At 32.5% G+C, this 7,971-nt stretch overlaps 1 long non-coding RNA gene across 1 annotated transcript; it reads right to left on the reverse strand.

The window, feature by feature from the left end:
- Positions 1-606: 606 nt before the first annotated feature.
- On the reverse strand, positions 607-2,375 carry LOC127704559 (uncharacterized). The gene is made up of 2 exons (XR_007983364.1): positions 2,343-2,375; positions 607-1,773 (listed from the first exon to the last, which is right to left on the reverse strand). It is a non-coding gene; the product is annotated as an uncharacterized LOC127704559 (long non-coding RNA).
- Between the last annotated feature and the right edge of the window lie 5,596 nt (positions 2,376-7,971).

The raw sequence follows: 7,971 nt of genomic DNA on the forward strand, positions 1-7,971 counted from the left end.
AGGGTTGGGATCCCGCTAACATGTTTAACCCCGCCACATTCTGTAAGTACATGTATGTGCCTGTCCCAAGTCAGGAGCCTGTAATTCAGTGGTTGTCGTTTGTTTATGTGTTGCATATTTGTTATTCGTTCATTTTTTGTACATAAATTAGGCCGTTAGTTTTCTTGTTTGAATTGTTTTACATTGTCATTTCGGGGCCTTTTATAGCTGACTGTGCGGTATGGGCTTTGCTCATTGTTGAAGGCCGTACTGTGACCTATATCTGTTAATTTCTGCGTCATTTGGTCTCTTGTGGAGAGTTGTCTCATTGGCAATCATACCACATCTTCTTTTTTATATTTACATCAACAGATATAAACAATTCACCAAAGTCATGGTGAGACAACAAAACTTAGTTGTAAGATCTCTGAAATTTTTTACACAGTACGAGTTTTTCTCATTGTTGGAGATTGTACAGTGACAGTAACACCTGTAGCTGCTTAAACCCATTTCTTATGCACTTTGGTTCGATAAACTCACTGAATATCATACCACATCTCCTTATTTTTATATGCATTACAATTTACATGTGCATGTAATTGTAAATATATATATATCAGAACAAAATTCATTGCGTCACTTTTATTTATGCATCATTTGGCACAATACAAGTTCTAAAATTACACAACATAATACAACTAAATGTTATTTCAGATGAAAGTTTTGTTTCAGTTCCATTCATAGGATTTATTAGAACTTTGTATGTTTTGCCAAGTCCAATAATTCGCTCTATGTGCATGTGTTAATTGGAGACTTTTCAATCCTGTATAAGAGTTTTGGAAATAATTCTGTTTCTTTTTTTGAAAAAAGTTAGTAAACAAATCTTGCACATTTAAACCTTTGTCTGCCATCACACTGTGACCTGGATCACATAATTGAACTATTCTACATCGTTCAACTATTTCACAGTCACTGGTACAACCAACATATGCATTAGAGACATAGTTGACTAAACCACCAGGTGTCGAACATACAAGTATTTTCAGTGTTTCTGATTTTATATGATGAAAAGGTTGCCTGAGCTCTAGGAGCTTTAGGTTTTATCACGGGATATTCTGTGCTGTCAATAATAATCCAAGTTGAAGGAAACTTTAATTTGAAGTTGGATGGCGAAAAATACCTGACTAAACCACTAGATGGCCAAGTGTTAGCCTCACACCACTGTTTAGACATAAAAACAATCCATGTATACACAATATTCTTAACAGAAGATTCAATCTATAATCTAGACAGTTCAAAGTTGGTTGTATAATGCCTCAATTTCATCAAAGTCATAAAAAAACTGATTTTCAACTGACACCCTATCAATTTGAAAATATATGTATCTCAATGTGCTGCTGGACCAAGTGTGGTCAAAACAAATAAAAATTTAGTATACAACTCTAAACCAGTATAAAAATGCATGGCTGTGTCACGTGTCTTCATTTCAAAATTCTCTGCTGAAAACATAGGCATTGATGGTGTTTGTGTAATTCCATCTGTGAAGCTCGACAGTTGGTGGTGGACAGTCATAAATCCTTTCTGCAGTATGAATGACTTCTTCAGGAAAACCAAATTTACAATCAAAACTTTCCTCTAGATTTCTACTACAATATTCATCAAGTTTAGTTCTTTTGTTTTCACAGGAAACTGCCCTGATTTTTCTTTTTGCGGACGGTTCAGTCTCTTGCTTGGTCCAGGAAAATAGGCTGGGAATGGCAGTAGACATAAGTCTCTGTATGGTGGGTTTGCGCCCTGAAAAAAGGTTATAAAACATTAGTTTTTTGATAATCAAATAAACTTCCATTAGCAATGTATACTTTGTACTACCTGGCAAAATATTAACTAGATTTATTCATTACAATCTGGATAAAACTATGTTTGCCTGATTCAATGTATGTTATGTAAATCCAAAGGACAAACAATGAGAGACTTATGCAACAAAAGTAATGTTTGTACCTAAATAACTATAATATAGATGAGAGCATGTCATTGTTTTGTTCCTGTTAACATTGTCATTGATATTTTTCAAGTAAGTCTATGAGGCATAGCTTATGCATTCCTGTCATTACTACATTAGCATAATTACTGCTAAAATAATTCTCAGTATGATATACCTCTTGTAAGAAATCATTATAATTGTAGCAATCACCAAAAAATCTTAAACAGATCACATTGAATCGTAATCCAAAAAATTATGACGTCTTGAATTAACCACCCTCTTTTATTCTAAAACGATAATTGCGGTTGTAAACAGACTTTGGTTTATTCGCATGGCGATTACATATATAACTATATATTTCAAAAAGAAAATAGAGTTTTACCATGAATAGTTTCCTGCACGTCTTTTTCAGTAAAACGTGGCTTGCAAACAACAGCGGATTGAGATGGACTCCACGATTTCATCGTGTTCTCGTCCAATCTGCGTATGGGCCATAGCGTTGATCCAACTTTTCCTTCTTTTTAAGTCATTTGGAAATGTATGTCCTCCTCTTAAATGACATCCAGGTAAACAACAACAAGTACTTGGCATCGTTAATGTAAAAATGTCACTGTAATAGTTGCACAGTGCACAAACCGGAAGTTGAGGAACAGGATCGGCTACCACGGCGCCACCTATTCAGGAACGGTAATTTGCTACTTTATATAACTGCGAAATAACGATAACGTTAGACGGGTTCGCGTGCATAAACAGAAATGCTTTAAATTGTATAATATAATTCATGTTCAGTCGACCTTTAATTATTATATCAACGACTGAAATGATTTATAAACATCTAGATTGCAGATAACACTCGAAATTAACCCGATCTCTTTCCTCACGGAATTCAAATAATTCTAGTTTGTCAATCGGTTGACTGCTTATAATGCAAAATACAAATATATCAAAAGTTTTTAAAACTAACAAAACACAATGATCATTTTTCTATTTCCCAATGTAAATGAAATGAAACAAAAAACATTTTATATCACAATAAGAAGAGGAGAGAATTCAACATTTCCGGATCTACTTGGAGCCTAATGACCCCCCACGTAGATAAGTTGGAATCGCGGAAGGAAGGAAGCACTGCCTTTAAAAACCAGTTGAACAACAAAATACAACCTCAGACTACTATAACACATGTTAGATAGTGGTCTCGAATACAACCAATACAACATTACTATTTTGGGATGAAACTTTAGGAGTTAGCATCAAATTTCTTATGTTCAAATAGAAATCATTAACCTATAAATGTTGCAAGTATATGTTTTAGATACAATACAAAGGTAACAAAGATACAGTCGATACAAAATTAGAAAATAAAAGTTGATGAAAATGATAAACTAAAATGCGATGGGAAAATTACAGTTGAGGAATGCACACATGGTATCTTTAAAATGAAATTAAATAAATCTCCAGGTCTTGATGGACTTACGGTAGAATTTTATAGATTTTTTGGGAATAAACTTAAATCACTACTGGTAAATGTCTTAAATAAGGATACGATAGAAACAGTCTTTCATATTCACAACGTACTAGTATATTAACTTTGATATTCAAAAAGGGGGATCCTTTACTTTTGGAAAACTATCGCCCAATATCCCTTTTTAATATAGATTTTAAAATTTTGTCATATGTTCTTGCGCAACGCTTAAAAAAAGGTACTTCCAAAAATTATAAATGAGGATCAAACCGGTTATGTTAAAAATAGATTTATTGGGTTTAATCTGAGACAAATCCAAGATGTAATAGACTACTCAGAAACATACAAAATTGAGGGAGCAATTGTTTATGTGGATTTTCCGAAAGCATTTGATTCGTTAGAATGGGATTTTATGCTTGGAACTTTAAAACATTTTGGGTTTAATGAATCATTTATTAAGTGGGTTAAAACTATGTATACAGACGTTCAAACATGTGTCATGAACAATGGATGGATATCAGAAAATTTCAAAAATTCACGGGGAATCCGACAAGACTGTCCTTTATCAGCATTATTGTTGTTTTGGCTGGTGAAATTATATGGCTCTAAAGTTGAGAAATAGCAACGAAGTAAAAGAAATCACTATTAAGTTAGATGGGAAATGTCATAGCATTAAGATTTCACAATTAGCAGATGACACAACATTATTTTCTAAAGATAAAAACGATGTAATATCTGCAATGAATATAATAGAAATTTTTGGCTCGTTTTCAGGTTTATTGGTAAATAGAAATAAAACAGAAGGATTATGGATCGGGAAATTGAAATCATGTGGTAAAGATAAAATTGCAGTGATTAATTGGGGAGGTAACCTATTAAAGCATTAAGGATGGTTTTTTTTTTGACATGATAAAGAGGAATGCAAAAAATTAAATTGGGATGGTAAAATAGAGAAAATGATAAAAATGTTCAAGACATGGGAAAAAAGGAATCTTTCAATTTTAGGGAAAATACTAATTATTAAAGCATTAATCTTGCCTTTATTTACATTCTTGGGAAGTGTTTGCTTAACTCCCTAAAATTATATTAAAGAACTAGAAACACGAAGCTTTAAATATATTTGGGATGGGAAGCCAGAAAAAGTAAAATGAAACCTGATAACACGTCCATACGAAAAAGGAGGCTTACAAATGGTCGATTTTAAATGCTATTTTATGTTGCTAAAGGCATCATGGGTATATAGACTTGTTAATGGTAAATTTGCCAACTGGAAGCTTATACCTTTTAAATATCTAAAGGTGTCTAATAATATTTTATTTATATTTAATATGAATTTAGATGATATAAAACATTTAGAATATTTTAAATGTGTTCCAGAATTTTATAGAGAAGTAATAAAGTCCTGGATTTTGACTGGGGTGGGCAAACAAAACAACCAGTTACATATATTGATGTAAGAAATCAAACAATATGGGGGAATAAATTTATTACATTTCATAATAAACCAATTATCTTTGAAAACTGGTTTAAGAGTGATATAATACACTTAAATGACATTCTGGATGACACTATGTCATTATCAGAAAAATATATTTTAAACAAATTAAAGTGTAAGGTAAACTGGATTGCTGAATTTCATTAATTGAAACAATCCATTCCACAAAATTGGATTGACATAGTTAAACAAGAAAATTCTGTTCAAAGTACAGTAAATGTCAAGAGAAATAAGATCACATGGGAAGATCGTTATTTTGAGACTACATGTTTTTCAAATAAAATGTTATATGATTCGCCAGTGAATAACAAAAAAGAACCGTCAGTAGGGACAGGTGGCTTAAAATTCTGGTAATGCAAGAAGCTCCAAATATGAATTCATTATATAACTTTATTTTTAAATATTTAACTGAAAATAAATTAAAAATATACAGATCGAAATTACTAGTTTATTGTACCAACAAAAAAGCTTTTATTACAATGGAAAATAACTTATAATAGTATGTGTAATTTTTGTAACATAGAAGGAGACTATGCTCATTATTTTTTCAATTGTTCTTATTTGACAAGATTTTGGCAACAAATATACGACCTCTTAAAAAGGAGTAATTTAGATTTTTTTAATAAAATTACAACACCTGATATTTGAATACAAAATCACAGACAACAAGTATTACTCAATATTTTTATTGATTACAATACATATGTTTCAATATATAAGTCGCACTATGTATCTGAGCAGAAAACAAAAAACATAGTAGTCTACAGAATTTTTGTCAATGAATACACCAAGATAGATACCAATATTAATGGACATAAGACAATAAGTTCAATGTTACTTACATTTAAAAGGAACATAATCAATGCATAATTTTTCTAGTATTGTTATTATAGTGTTTTGTAAACAAAATCTATGTCAATAAATCTAATCAGCTGATTATTCCCTGGGTAATTAGTGGATTGTAACAGGGTACGTCAATCTTGATGGTTAATGTAACAAGCAATATTTGGTGAATAAAATTATTATGTTGTTAAAAAACTAGAGGCTCCAGAGAGCCTGTGTCGCCTACCTGTATTTACTGATGCTTTGCAAAATTTCTGTAAAATTACTAACTCAGGGGCAGCAACCCAACAACGGGTTGTCGACTTCGTCTGAAAATTTCAGGGCAGATAAATCTAAATCTGATCAGATTTGCTCTAAATGCTTTAGTTTCAGAGATATAAACCAAAAACTGGATTTACCCCTATGTTCTATTTTTAACCATGTCGACCATGATGGTTGGAAGGCGGGGGTCATCGGACAAATTTTTTAAACTAAATACCCTAATAATGATTAAGACCAAGTATGGTTAAATTTGTCTCAGTAGTTTCAGAGAAGAAGATTTTTGTAAAAGATTACAAAAATTTACGAAAAATTGTTAAAAATTTACTATACATGGCAATAACTCCTAAAGGAATCGACTGACAATTTTGGTCATGACGACTTATTTGTAGATCTTACTTTGCTGAACATTATTGCTGTTTACAGTTTATCTCTATCTATAATAATATTCAAGATAATAACCAAAACCTGCAAAATTTCCTTAAAATTACCAATTTAGGGGCAGCAACCCAACAACGGGTTGTCAAATTTCAAGGCAGATAGATCTTGACCTGATAATCAGTTTTACCCTATATCAGATATACTCTAAATGCTTTGGTTTCAGAGATATAAGCCAAAATCTACATTTTACCCCTATGTTCTATTTTTAGCCATGGCGGCCATCTTGGTTGGTTGGCGGGGTCATCGGACACATTTTTTAAACTAAATACCCTAATGATGATTGTGGCCAAGTTTGGTTAAATTTGGCCCAGTGGTTTCAGAGGAGATTTTTATAAAAGCTAACGACCACGGACGACGACGACGGACGACGGATGCCAAGTGATGAGAAAAGCTCACTTGGCCCTTCGGGCCAGGTGAGCTAAAAGCAAAATGAAAAGCAATTGTCATATTCCTGATTTGATACAGGCATTTCCTTACGTGTGAATTGGTGGATTATACCTGGTTTTATAATAGAATAAGGGAACCTATAGCATGATATTCCAATATCCATCTCTTTTGTTGTGACAATGAATTTTCATAAGGGGCCCAATAACTGCCTAAGAGAGGGCCCGCTCCAGACTTCATTCAGTGATGCCCTAAATAATCAACCAAATTGTTTCCACAAACCCGCCTCTGCAGGCGTGTTGTCAACATCACCATTTATTTGAGGACCTTAAGAGTCCAGCCTGGCAGGTGTGTTGTCTGAATGAGACATGTCAGACACCATAAGCAGAGACATATATACACATATGTGTATATATGTCTCTGCCATATGTAAATTTATATGTATGACCATTTGATTTTCCGGTGAAAGGGCAGAAGTTTCTTTACATGTACTGTTTCACGGGAAAACTTTAATTTCCCATCCCAGAAAATCTTATAATTTTGCTCCGCTGTATAAATTCATTTATCGGGAGAATTACACCCCCTCCACCTTTTTCAAAAACTCTGGATCTGCTCCTGTAGATTGTTGTTGTTAAACTTGGCACATATAAAGCTGTATATATTGATTATTTGATGATCTAGTGACGTTGCATATCAAACTGTAAATTTAAAGAATTTACTATGGGATTAAAACGTTGTTCTCTTGTAAAGGATTATTCCTGTTATTTCATTGATTTGATACTATTATAATTTTTTTCTTACATGAGTATTTTTGTTTTGTAATTGAACGTATATATAAACATACATGTATGGGAAGTGAAAGTGTATGATCTTTCCCTACATTTAAATGCCATCATATAATGGATCTGCATAATATTGGATCCCAAGCTTGTTTCACTAATTTAGCAAATGCACCCAGTATTGTACACAACATAACTTTCTATTTTCATAGATTAATGTTTGATTTTAAAGTATGATAAAAATAACAGAGGAGTATGTAGTAATAGTATACTGACATAAGAGGTCTCTAAACACAGTAGCTCCAAATGGAACTTTTGTTACTGGAATCCATATTAATTATGCGTATCA

This window comes from Mytilus californianus, unplaced genomic scaffold (genome assembly GCF_021869535.1).
Source record: "Mytilus californianus isolate M0D057914Y unplaced genomic scaffold, xbMytCali1.0.p SCAF_6, whole genome shotgun sequence".
Lineage (NCBI taxonomy): Eukaryota > Metazoa > Mollusca > Bivalvia > Mytilida > Mytilidae > Mytilus > Mytilus californianus.